The 12,855-nt window shown below is 36.3% G+C and overlaps 1 pseudogene; it reads left to right on the top strand.

The window, feature by feature from the left end:
• The first annotated feature begins 215 nt into the window (after positions 1-215).
• On the top strand, positions 216-1,658 carry LOC128590719 (E3 ubiquitin-protein ligase Mdm2-like; annotated as a pseudogene).
• The last annotated feature ends 11,197 nt before the right edge of the window (positions 1,659-12,855 follow it).

The following is a 12,855-nucleotide window of genomic DNA, read 5'->3' as shown; positions in this document are numbered from 1 at the left end:
GCCCTGCCGCCAGGAGCCCCCTTTTCCCAGACTAGAGCGTTCGGCTCCCCCAGCGGCTGGGCCTGGAGAGTGGGATGGACCCCGAGCCCCAGGGCATCGGGCTTCCGCATGCCCAGTAAAGGGAACTGGGAAGTCTTGAGGGGACGTCCCCCTCTCCCCCAACCCCCCCACCCCTGCCCAGCCAAATAACCCCAGGAGCTAAAACCCCCACAAGGAAAATGTGTAATACCAACGTGACTGTGTCTGCTGATGTAATCACCTCACAGATGCCATCTTCAGAACAGGAGACCCTGATTAGACCAAAACCATTGCTTTTGAGTTAAAATCTGTTGGTGCACAAAAAGACACTTACACAATGAAAGAGGTTATATTCTATCTTGGCCATTATATTTTGACAAAATGATTATATGATGAAAAGCAGCAACATATTGTATATTCTTCAAATGATCTTCTAGGAGATTTGTTTGGAGTGCCAAGCTTCTCTGTGAAAGAGCACAGGAAAATACATACAATGATCCACAGAAATTTGGCGGTAGTCAATCAGCAGGAATTATCAGACTCAGGTACATCTGTGAGTGAGAACAAACATCACCTTGAAGGTGGGAGTGATCAAAGGATCCTGTGCAAGAGCTACAGGAAGAGAAACCTTCACCTTCAAATGTGGTTTCCAGACCATCTATCTCATCTAGAAGGAGAACAGTTAGTGAGACAGAAGAAAATTCAGAGGAACTGTCTAGTGAACAACAAAGAAAACCTCACAAACCTGACAGTATTTCCTTTGATGGAAGCCTGGCTCTTCCTGTAATCAGGGAGATAGCCTGTGAAAGAATCAGTAGCAGTGAGTCTACAGAGACATCACCAAATCCCTATCTTATGCTGGTGTAAGTGAACATTCAGGTGACTCAGTGGATCAGGATTCAGTTTCAGATCAATTCAGTGTAGAATTTGAAGTTGAATCTCTTGATTCAGAAGATTGTAGTCTTAGTGAAGAAGGACAAGAACTCTCATGAAGATGATGAGGTGTATCAGGCAGAGGAGACAGATACAGATTCATTTGAAGAAGATCCTGAAATTTCTTTAGCTGACTATTGGAAATGTACTTCATGCAATGAAATGAATCCTCCCCTTCCACCACATTGCAACATATATTGGGCCCTTCATGAGAATTGGCTTCCTGAAGATAAAGGAAACGATAGAGGGGATATCTCTGAGAAACCCAAACTAGAAAACTTAACACAAGCAGAAGAGGGCTTTGATGTTCCAGACTGTAAAAAACTACAGTGAGTGATTGCAAAGAGTCATCTGTGGAGGAAAATGATGAAAAAATCACTCGGGCTTCCCCAGTCACAGGAAAGTGAGGACTATTCTCAGCCGTCAACTTCTAATAGCATTATTTACAGCAGCCAAGAAGACGCCAAAGAGTTTGAGAGGGAAGAAACACAAGACAAAGAAGAGAGTATGGAATCCAGCTTTCCCCTTAATGCCATTGAACCTTGTGTGATTTGCCAAGGTCGACCTAAAAATGGTTGCATTGTCCTGGCAAAACAGGACACTTTATGGCATGCTTTACATGTGCAAAGAAGCTAAAGAAAAGGAATAAGCCCTGCCCAGTATGTAGACAACCCATTCAGACAATTGTGCTAACTTACTTCCCCTAGCTGACCTGCCTATAAAAGTAGAATATTTATTTCTAACTATATAATCCTAAAAATTTAGACAACATGGAATTTATTTTTATTTACATATATCAAAGTTAGAAAATATCTCAATCCAGAGAGGTTTTTTTTCTTTAGTGTACTTTACCTACTTTGGGAGAGGAATGGTGAATATTTACTTCCTTTTAGGAAAATTTCACTTCTGTTTGTATTTGGCTTTTAATGTAATTTGAGTTGGATATATAGCTCATGCTTTATCCATAATAATTTCTACTTTCACTTTAAATAATCTCTAATTTCTACTTTCTCACTTAAGTGAGAAGTATCTGAGTTTTTAAATATGTATACATAATATATATTTAAGTATATGTAATATATATAAGTATATATAATATCTTTATATATGTAGGACACCTAAATGTTACTTATTTAGTACCTTTCATGTGTGGAGAAAATTAATTAAATTTTTGATACTCTTGAAAAAAAAAAAGAAAGGATGAAAGGGAGAAAGATCTGGGACTGCTCATTCATCCAGACTTGGCTGGAGAATGAATGTATAGTAAGTAGATTCCTTTCCTCTTTCCTTGTCCATTGTCTCCGGGAGGGGTCTAATGGGACTTACTGAATCTCCTGAGTGGGACTCACACTGTGTTTCTCACATTGGTCATTGGGTCCCAGGTGACAAAAAGGGATTCCTGAACAGGACTAAATGATTGCAAGAGTGCCCCACATACAAACTGTGCTTATACAAAGTAGACATATAATACACATTGAAACATTTGTGACTAACACCAACTGGTCAGGAGTCAGACACTTGGAGTCAGGGAACATTAAAAGTTACCCATTTCCCCAGCTGGCAAACCAGTATTTCCCATGTCTCAAACCCCCGTTTCATTTCACCCTCCTGCCCTGGGCTTGTGCACCTGTTTCTGTAGCAGGAAACTGTCATAAATAGCCCCCTTTCCAGTCCAGCCCCCTCCTCATTATAAAGTGATTCTCAAATTTAAAGAGAGAGGTTTGGGGGCAGTGCCTGTGGCTCAAAGGAGTAGGGTGCCCACCCCATATGCCAGAGGTGGTGGATTCAAACCCAGCCCTGGCCAAAAAAAAAAAAAAGAGAGAGAGAGGTTTTTTCCCTTTAAACTACACATACCCAACCCTAGAGGGAAATGCCCTCCAACCCCAATTAAGAGTTGCTACTTCCCTGCCCTTTAAAGAAAACTCTATACTTTGCTTCTGTGCATAGGATGCTGTAGTTTTCTACAGCAGAGATTCTGCTACCAAGGAGACGGAGGCAGAGAAGGAAGAGGAGGAAAGAGAGCTGCCAACATTGCTGCTGTTTCCAGGGGACCCACGGGACTCTGTAATCTGTCCCATAGGCTCTTCTCTCTTTCATGAGCTCCAGAACTACATTTCCACCTCCAGAATAGACCTTTTCACCTCACGTTGGCTTCAGAGTATCCAAAGCTTCACCTTCCCTGCAAAATGAAAGAAAGCCATGGCTCTCACTTTCCTTTCTTTGGTAATAGATGTGCCAACTCTCTCCCCTTGGGAGTTGGGACACACGCACCCCTTTTTCCTCACACACCACTGACATTTAGTCCTGTGATAGCTCATTCTCATCCCCATGGCCATAGCTATGTCAGCTATGCCACTGTTCGCATGCAGTGTCAGGGCCAGTCTCTAATTGGTCCTCTCTCATCCCTTCCCACCGACATGTTCCCAAGGGTCTGCTTCAATCCTGTTCTTCCCCTAGTAGAGAATTTCAATTATTGCCTACTGCCGATCACATTAAGTAGCTTCCTTCACTCTTCAATATGATCCCAGTCTTATATCCTACATCTATCTAATATATAATCATTGTATCATATATCAATCTCTTTCTCTCTCCCTCTTACACACACACTTCTATCCAAAGTCTCAGCCAAAAAAAACTATTCCCTGAACATTTTCCTGCCTTTCTACCTCCATATAACCTTCTTACTTTCCAAAGATGCTCTCAAATGGCTCCTGAGTGACATTGGGATGCCTTTCTACTCCATGCAACCTCTCTCCTCTCTAAATCACATATTAGGCTTTTTTTTCCCCTTACCTCAGTGGATTTTGTCTTCTTCATCTTTATAACATAAGAAGTTAAATACTCAATATTAAGTATTGATTATTTGCCATAAGGACAAAGACTACATCTTAGGCATCTCTATCAAACCAGTACTTAGTATATGATATCTGGCACATTGTAGGTGCTCAATACATATTTTATAAATTAACTTGAAAATACCTCAATAGCAAACTATTTATATTAATGTTATGGTTATAACTTTAGTCATCAAGCTGTCTCAGAAAATTCTTGAAATTAACTGAACTACTAAATCAGTTTCTTTAACTGGTCTAAAATCAGTTGCCCTGAAAGCTCATGGTAGGACAGAATGTTAACTCATCTGATTAACCTGATTAATTCTGCTAGAACAGAATTCTGTTTGGTTTGAAATAAGCTCCCACTTGTAAATAAGCTCCTTCTAATCTCCATATAGCCATAGGTTTTTGTAAAGTTTGCAAAAGTAAGATCAAGAATCATTGCCACTTTTCTCCCCAGCTTCTCTTCTGTCACACTTTTCAGCAATTTCTGAAGTGCTAGACCTCTGTGAGCATTGCTGGGGTCCAGCTAAGGGGAAGTTGGATTGGGTTTACATTTAGTGGAATATATTTAAGTAGTCAGTGGTCACTGAAGTTATTAGACTATTGTTAGTTGTCCTAGTGTAGGAAAGGCTTCTAGGAATATTCTTATCACCCACTGGGCCAATTCTCCTAGTAACAAAACACAGAAACCAGGGCCAGAGGTCATACAAGACATACTTTTATGAGGTATACTTGTATGAGATGTATTCTAATACCTGTCATTAAAGTATGTGAATAATGAAAATTAAACAGGGTTTGAAATGAACAAAGCCAAAGCTAATTCATGGAAAATGCTTCAAATCATCAGATAACTAAAATTATAAATAGAAAATTCAATGTTCATAGATTCTAATCACAATGGAAGCCCTCTTTTATCAGGATTAGACATGATAATGCACTGTATACTCTTACAGATGAACCATAAATTTTTGCATGTATTTGATGAGACTAACAAAAAAATAAATTTTATTTAATCTCTGTGCATATAAGGCACAAATCTGTAGCAATATTACATACAAGTAGGTCTGCATGGGAAATACCATATTTTATATACTAAAATTTATCAGATTTGACACTTTAGTGTCATCTAGGCATCTGGTCTAGGTAAAGTCTGGTGGTTCCAGACAAAAAGGCACTTGGTATTTGCCACCAACAGCAGAGAAAAACCTTATTGTTAAAAATGTTCAGTGATAAATTCTTAGACATATTTGAAATACTATTGATTATGCCTTAATAAATTTTGTACCCCTTTTATATTTCAGATAATTTATTTTATATTTTTCAGAATTATTGGTTACATTGAGATCAAATATACCAGGAAATGAATGTCTTCAATTAAAAAAAATTAATATTAGTCATTGCTTTCAAAAACTTGACATGTTAAAGTGTATGCAGAAAAGTTACCTGATAAAGGTTTCCCCAAATTTAATAAAATTTCTGAAACTATATTTAATTAGAAATTATGAAGCTGGAGGAAATTTATATAATCTATCAGCAATAATACACAAATTTTTGATCAGTTATTGTAGCAAAATACATCTCTCTATTCCTCCTATGGAGAACAATGCTATGTTATAAAAATCATCATACCTAAAACAGGCCAATCAGAATATGAGCCATAATTTGTAAGAAGTAGTTCTATGGAGCTTTGCTAAGAAATTGATAAAAGATACCCCCTAAATTCATTAATGTACACAGCTATGATTTGGTAAAAAACTAAATAAAAGAAAAAAATGATATTGTATTATTTTTATGGATTATGTGATGGAGAAACTGAAGTCCAGAGAGTTAAGCCACTTGTTCAAGGTTACCTATCAAAGCAAGCTCATGGCAGTGCTGTCAAAAGATAATTATTAATCTTTCCTACAAATAAGTTTTATTTTTAAGCACTTTAGTAATCTCCACTTAAGCATTCTGAAAATTGTCTATTTTTCCTATCCTAACTGTAAGATGCAGAATCACATGGAATACATAAAATTCCATATGTATTGAGTTATAATAGTCATATTTTTAATATAAATATAATTAAGATTCATAGGCTAGCAATTTATGACTGTTTAGGATAAATTATATCACATGGTTATATTGTAGGAGTAGAAATTTTTATTGTTAATTACACAGTAGAGTAGCTTCCTATGCGTATTTGATATGTTACCCAACTGCTTTTTGCAGCTCTAAAGAACCCTGGTAAATTCATTCTAATTATTCACACCCCAGAAGTATAACTAAATGCATATTTAAAATTAAATATAAGCTTGCTCATCCTAAGAGAAAAAAAACCTCTAATAAAGTAGCATAGATGCATTTATAACAAATTTTTTGAGGTAACTCAAAAGTAATTTAAAAACAGTCCAAAAACAGTTCATTGTCATTTAATTGAATTTAGCTTCATCTATCTTGAACATTTAATCAAATTTTACTTTTTCATGAAGTCATGGCATATACAATTGAGGATTGATGACAGCTAATTTGGGGTAAGATACAATACTACAGCAAAAATTGTAGGAAAGCATAAAATATCTTTGTTAGTAAAATGCTAATAAATGAATTTAAACATCTGTAATGAATAACATCTTAAAATTAAGTAATTTTAATGACTTTCAAGTATATGACAGAAGATAATGCACTATAAGAAAAATATTCAAAAGTACTCTGGTATTTCATCCAGAAACAGCTTCATGACCCAGCACAAAATAAACTTCCTCAAGCATTCATAAACAAGAAGTTCATGAGCATCCTTGGCAGGATGACTCACTCAATATTTTTTCCATATGGCCAAAAGATTCAATAAATGGCTATATAAAAAATTCAGTGAGGCTATTCAGTAAGGTACCATTTCTTGAGAGCCATTATGTTCAATTAACACAGGACCCTATTTCTAATAGTACCCAAATGTTTAGACATACTACGATAGGGGGTAAATGACTATATTATGCTTATATTTCTAGAAATGTAATATGAATTACCCCATTTTTCCAGGCCACTACTATAATAATACTTTAAAAGATTTATGGCCATTTATGTGTTCCAAGATATTGCACAGAACTAAATAAGCTAAATATGGAACTGACCTGTTCTATAGCAATATGCTCAAGGAAAAGCTCTCTTTATCCCACTAAAGAAATAATGTACTTAAATTTTATATTTAAGATATTAAAATTTGGCCCATTTCTCCTATTAATTATTTTAATTCTAAAGAAGCAAAAGCAAGATTCTATACAATTTTTAAGTTGGTTTGACAAATGAGAAATAAAAATAATTTATGATTTATGTGTACTCCAAAATAAAAAGTAAAATCAGCCAAATAATCACAAGTTAACCTAATTATTTCAATTTCAATGAGTATGTAATAAACCAATTTTTAATAACCAATTTGGTTGAAGTGTGTATAATTAATAAACACTTTAATATCTTCAAATGATGCTAGTTTCTTATTTTATGACAATAAAAAATACTTAATACAAGGTCTCCTCTCTTAATAAATTTTTATATGTGTAACACTATATTGTTAACTGTAGGCACAGTGTTGTAAACAGATCTCTAGAACTTAATTATCTCACATGAGACTTTATATCCACAGAGTAGCAACTCCCATTGTCCCCTCCACCTTCAAAACTGGTATAATATCCCCAAGCTCTTTGTTATTTCTAGAGGTCTAGAAATTAAGCAATTTGTCCAAGAATACAATTCTGGTAAGTAGTAAAAGCACTATTAATATTTAAGGATCCTAATTCTGTTTATCCAACCATTCTGCTGCCACTTTACCTACTTATAGAGGTGGGAAATGTGAAATAGTGTACTTGAATTCAGGAATTTAGGAGGTGGATTAAAACATATATCGGTTTCTGTCTGTCTTCTCTATTTCTTACACCATTGAACAATAAGGATAGTAGTTAATATTAAAGAGGGAATTTCTGTACCTAAGAAGAGAGCAAAACCAGAAGAATAGCAAAAAAATCTTCTGTGGAAAGTGGTTGAATAAAGAAGTCAAAAGCAATCAAGGAAAGCCTCTGACCCTGGACTCCAGATACACAGGACTTTCTCTCTCCCTCTTCCCATTCTCTCTCTCTCTCACTCTCTCTAAACCAGTGAATCACTGAATCAATTAACTATTGAATATCTATTGTGAACCAAGTACCACACTTTCCTAGAAGATATGCCTATACTTCTTTTATAAAACCTCAGTTATTAAAGAAATTAAAGTTATGTGTACGTAGGAATTTATCAAAGGCCCTAAAACTAAGAATTGGTGCCAAATGATAGGCACTTTGTAAGTATTTATTGGTGTAGCTATATCAATACTGCTTCTCTTTAACATTGTATTTATTACAAATTTGTTTCACACTTGCTTAAAAACATAGCTTTGTATAAGAAAATTCAACATCTCTCTCACTATGCTGTTATATATGAAAACTTCTTTTAAGCCATAAACTCTAATTTTGGGGTCACTAACATAATACTATAACCATACTGATATTAATAAAATATACAGAAGAATTACAACTTTTTAGGACAACTGCTTCTAGCCAAAACAAGTCAGCACTTGTATTTTATTAAAATTAATGTGCATGATATAAAGGTCTTTGGTAAGATTGTATAGATTTTCCTTATGAGATTATCAGAAAGAAGTTATGCATACCTAGTTAATACAAAATCTTGATATGATAAACTATAAATTTTTGATAAATACTGAATGAAAGCATTCTTTTTTATTTTAACCATTACACTTATCAGAAGGACAAATGTTAAAAGTAAAAAACACAAACTAAATGTTTAGGTTGAGCCTACACATATAAAGAGATATTTAACATTTAAGTAGAGATTTGGATTTTCATTACTATAATAAATATGGATTTTTGTCTCTAGGATGTGACTTCTCTTAAATTTTTTAAAACACATACGATAGTTCCATTGAATGACAGAATGTGAAAGTATGCCTGAGGAGCAAGTTGGTTCTTGTGTTTTTTAAAATAAATCAATACCTTGTTACTAACAGGATTTAAGATGGACCTCTTCCACATGAGAACCCCCTATTTTTAATTGGACACATTAACATTCTCACCCTCCCACAGAGATAGGTGTGACTAAGATCTGACCAATGTGATATAAATGAAGTATGTCAACTTCCAGAAACTCTCCTTAAATACAGCAGGCATAGGAAGACTTCTGCTTCTGATAGTGATGGATTAGGTAATTCAAACAACCATTCCTATTGAGAAAAAAGGAGAAAATCCAGAAAAATTTAAAAGGCTGCCTAAGGAAAATATGGAGATAAGAAATCAGTAAATATTCACAAGATTATGGCATAGAAGAAAATTTACCCCCAGAGAGGCAAGTCCAGGACTTGGGGCTATATCTTCCCAAATCAGAAGAAGAAGCTAAGCTGAGAGGCTGAGAATTCTAAGAAAAGCTTTTAAATAGTCTCACATATAGAATACATAATAGTGACATAAATATTAGATTCCAGCACCCACCGAGGAGGAGCCTTGAAAAATAAGTCCTTTGAGTTTTGACCCCAAAACTACAACCTTTAGTTAAAGGTGAAACAGAAACCCACTGGCCCTATCAGAAACAAGGCCCAGTTTTATATAATGTCGATCATTAAAATGAGTTTGTGATGATGCAAGTGTCTAGTGTCTCTAGCAACTAGCCATTGGCAAATACAAATTCTTCTCTTAAAAGAAAAGATAATATGGGTGGTGCCTGTGGCTCAAAGGAGTAGGGCGCCAACCCCATACGCTGGAGGTGGCGGGTTCAAACCCACCTCCGGCCAAAAACTGCAAAAAAAAAAAAATGTATATATATCAGCCAGGCACAGTGGCTCCTGCCTGTAACCCTAGCACCTTAGCACTATGGGAGGCCAAGGTAGGTGTATTGCTTGAGTTCAGAAGTTCAAGACCAGCTTGAGCAAGAGTGAGATCTGATCTCTACTAAAAATTAACTGGGTGAGGTGGCATATACCTGTAGTTACAGCTACTCAAGAGGCTGAGGCAAGAGGATTGCTTAATCTTAAGAAGTTTGAGGTTGCTGTGAGCTATGATGTCATGGCACTTTAGCCTGGCACTGACAGGAGAAAAGAGAAGAGGAGAAGAGAGGTGAGGAGAGAGATTCTATCTCATAAAACAAAAAAGATAATATCATCCTACCTCTCACATTATTTCTATAATTTTTCATGTGTAATACCCTGCACACAATTAAAAAGAATACAAGAAACATAGGAGATGGGGCTATGTAATAAAAGACAGAGAGAGAGAGAGAGAGAGAGAGAGAGAAAACAAGCAATAGAAAAAGATCCAAGGATATGTAGAAAATGGAGTTATAAGGTAAAGAATTAACTAGGCTAAATATTTTCAAGGAGATAAACTTAAGGATTAAGAGAGTTGGCAGATAAATGCAGACAAGAAATAAGGCTTCTAGAACCAAAAGAATAATTAAGAGAAATTAAGAATTTAAAGGATGTTCTTAAAAGCAGATTGAATAAAGCAGAATAGAAAATTAGTAACCCTGAAGATTGTTCAGAAGAAAATATTCAAGATGAAGTATGAATAAGCAATAAGATATTAAAAAGCAAAACAGAAGCATAAGTTAGATAGAAACTACTATGAGAAAGAACAAACTGTATATAATTAAAAGCATCAGAGAGACAAAAGAGAAAATGGGGCAGAAGCAATGTTTAAAGAAATGATGAACTAATTCTTGAAAATTTCCCATGATAAGGAATCATCTAACTCTAGTAAGATTAGCTCACATAAAATCCCAAAACCAGAGATGTTGGTGTAGATGTGGAGAAAAGGGAACACTTCTACACTGCTGGTGGGACTGCAAACTAATACATTCCTTTTGGAAAGATGTTTGGAGAACACTTAAAGTTCTCAAAATAGACCTGCCATTTGACCCTATAATTCCTCTACTAGATATATATCCAAAAGACCAAAACTCACATTATAACAAATATATATGTATCAGAATGTTTATTACAGCCCAATTCATAATTGCTAAGTCATGGAGGAAGCCCAAGTGCACATCAACCCACGAATGGATCAATAAACAGTGGTATATGTACACCATGGAATATTATGCAGCCTTAAAGAAAGATGGAGACTTTACCTCTTACATGTTTACATGGATGGAGCTAGAATATATTCTTCTTAGCAAAGTATCTCAAGAATGGAAGAAAAAGTATCCAATGTATTCAGTCTTACTATGAAACCAATTTATAGCTTTCTTATGAAAGCTATAACCAATTATAGCCCAAGAAGGCGAAAGGGGAGAGGGAAGGGATCGGAAGGGGGAGGATGGGTGGAGGGAGAGAAATTGGCGGGACCACACTTAAGGTGCATCTTACAAGGGTACATGTGAAATTTACTAGTTGTAGAATATGAATGTCTTAACACAATAACTAAGAAAATGCCATGAAGGCTGTTAACCAGTTTGATGAAAACATTTCAAATTGTATATAAAACCAGCACATTGTACCCCATGATTGCATTAATGTGCACATCTATGATTTAATTAAACAAATAAATAAATAAATCAGTAATAAAAAATAAATAAATAAAATGTGAGCCACCAGGCACAGCCTAAAACAAAAAAAAGAAAATTCAAGAATTCCAACATAAACCAGACATGATAAAGAAAAAGAAAATCACACAATAGTGTGTTGAATAGTGTCCTCAACAAAATTCATGTCTACCCAGTACTTCAGAATGTGGCCTTATTTGGAAATATGACCTGTGCAATTATAATTGATTAAATATCTCAGAATTAAATCATTCTGGATTTAGGGGTCACCGTAAGTCCAATGACTAATGTTGTAGTATAAAGAGGAAAGGACACAGGGAGACATAGAGAGAAAGGCCACAGGAAGGTGGGGGCAGCAACTGAAGTGAAGTTTCTATAAATATATAAAGAGCCATGAGAGCTGAAAGATGCAAGAGAAAGCTTGGCTTTTCTGGTGTCTTGCTTTTGGCTCAGTTTTAGACTTCTAGCCTCCAGAACTGTGAAGGAATAAATTTATCTTATTTTCCACCATCCTATTATGACAGCCCTAGGAAACTAATACACAAATACCAAGAACCTTACAGTGAAGTTTTGAAAGTAGTATAAAAAATTAATTTCACATTGTGGGAGGCAGAGCAAGATGGCAGATAAGAAGAATCATTCATCTGAGCTCTCCTAGTACAGGGAATCTTGCCCCGAGGTCATAGCTCAGGGAGGACAGCAAAGTGGTGGTGTGCTGGTTACAGCATGTGATCCCAAGTGGTGGAACTTTGATGCTTTAGGCAAGTGATTGCAACCCACCAGCAAGGGTGGGACCCCCACAAAGGTCTAACATGCTAGGAAGCCTTTCCGGAATTTTCAGTTTGGGGTGGAAGTTGCACATTGAGTGGAAAGCTTAGAAGAGTGACCAGACTCAAGTAGTACAAAACAACCAGATCTAAATACTGGTTGGAGTGGATTTGCCATTGGTTTGGTGACTGATAAGGCAGCCATGCTAGGAAGGTGTCAGCGGCCAGAAGGCTGCCATTGTGGGAACATTGTGAGAAGGTCTTAGCAGGGACCTAAAGCATGGCTGTCTTAATTCCACCTACCAGAATCAGAACTCCACTCTTGGATTCTCACACCCCATGTGAAGGAAATTGTCAGGGGGCACTGTGAGACCTGCCCCTGAAGGTTTCTGGAGAGCTTTAGGATCCCAACCCAGCAGAGTCTGAATGCTAAGGGAACAATCAGGCGATCACCCATGCAACTAAGTTAAGAATAAGCACTGTAGAGGTTGCAGACTGTGCTCTCCATCTCCTAAAAAAAGCACAGTGCCAGCTGGTGTCCCAGTGACATATTGTAATATATATATTCCTGGTAGGCCCAGGCTGGATTTGAACCTGCCAGCTCTGGTGTATGTGGTTGGCACCTTAGCCACTTGAGCTACAGGTGCTGAGCCATCCCAGCTTGTACTTTACCCTTATCTTCCTTTTCACCTAAGCTCTGAGACAGGTAATTTAAAGCAAACAAGGAAGCAGGAAGGAAA

This window comes from Nycticebus coucang, chromosome 7 (assembly GCF_027406575.1).
Source record: "Nycticebus coucang isolate mNycCou1 chromosome 7, mNycCou1.pri, whole genome shotgun sequence".
NCBI classification, from domain to species: domain Eukaryota; kingdom Metazoa; phylum Chordata; class Mammalia; order Primates; family Lorisidae; genus Nycticebus; species Nycticebus coucang.
The sequence above is the reverse complement of the archived record's forward strand: the minus strand, read 5'-3'. Positions and strand labels throughout refer to the sequence as shown.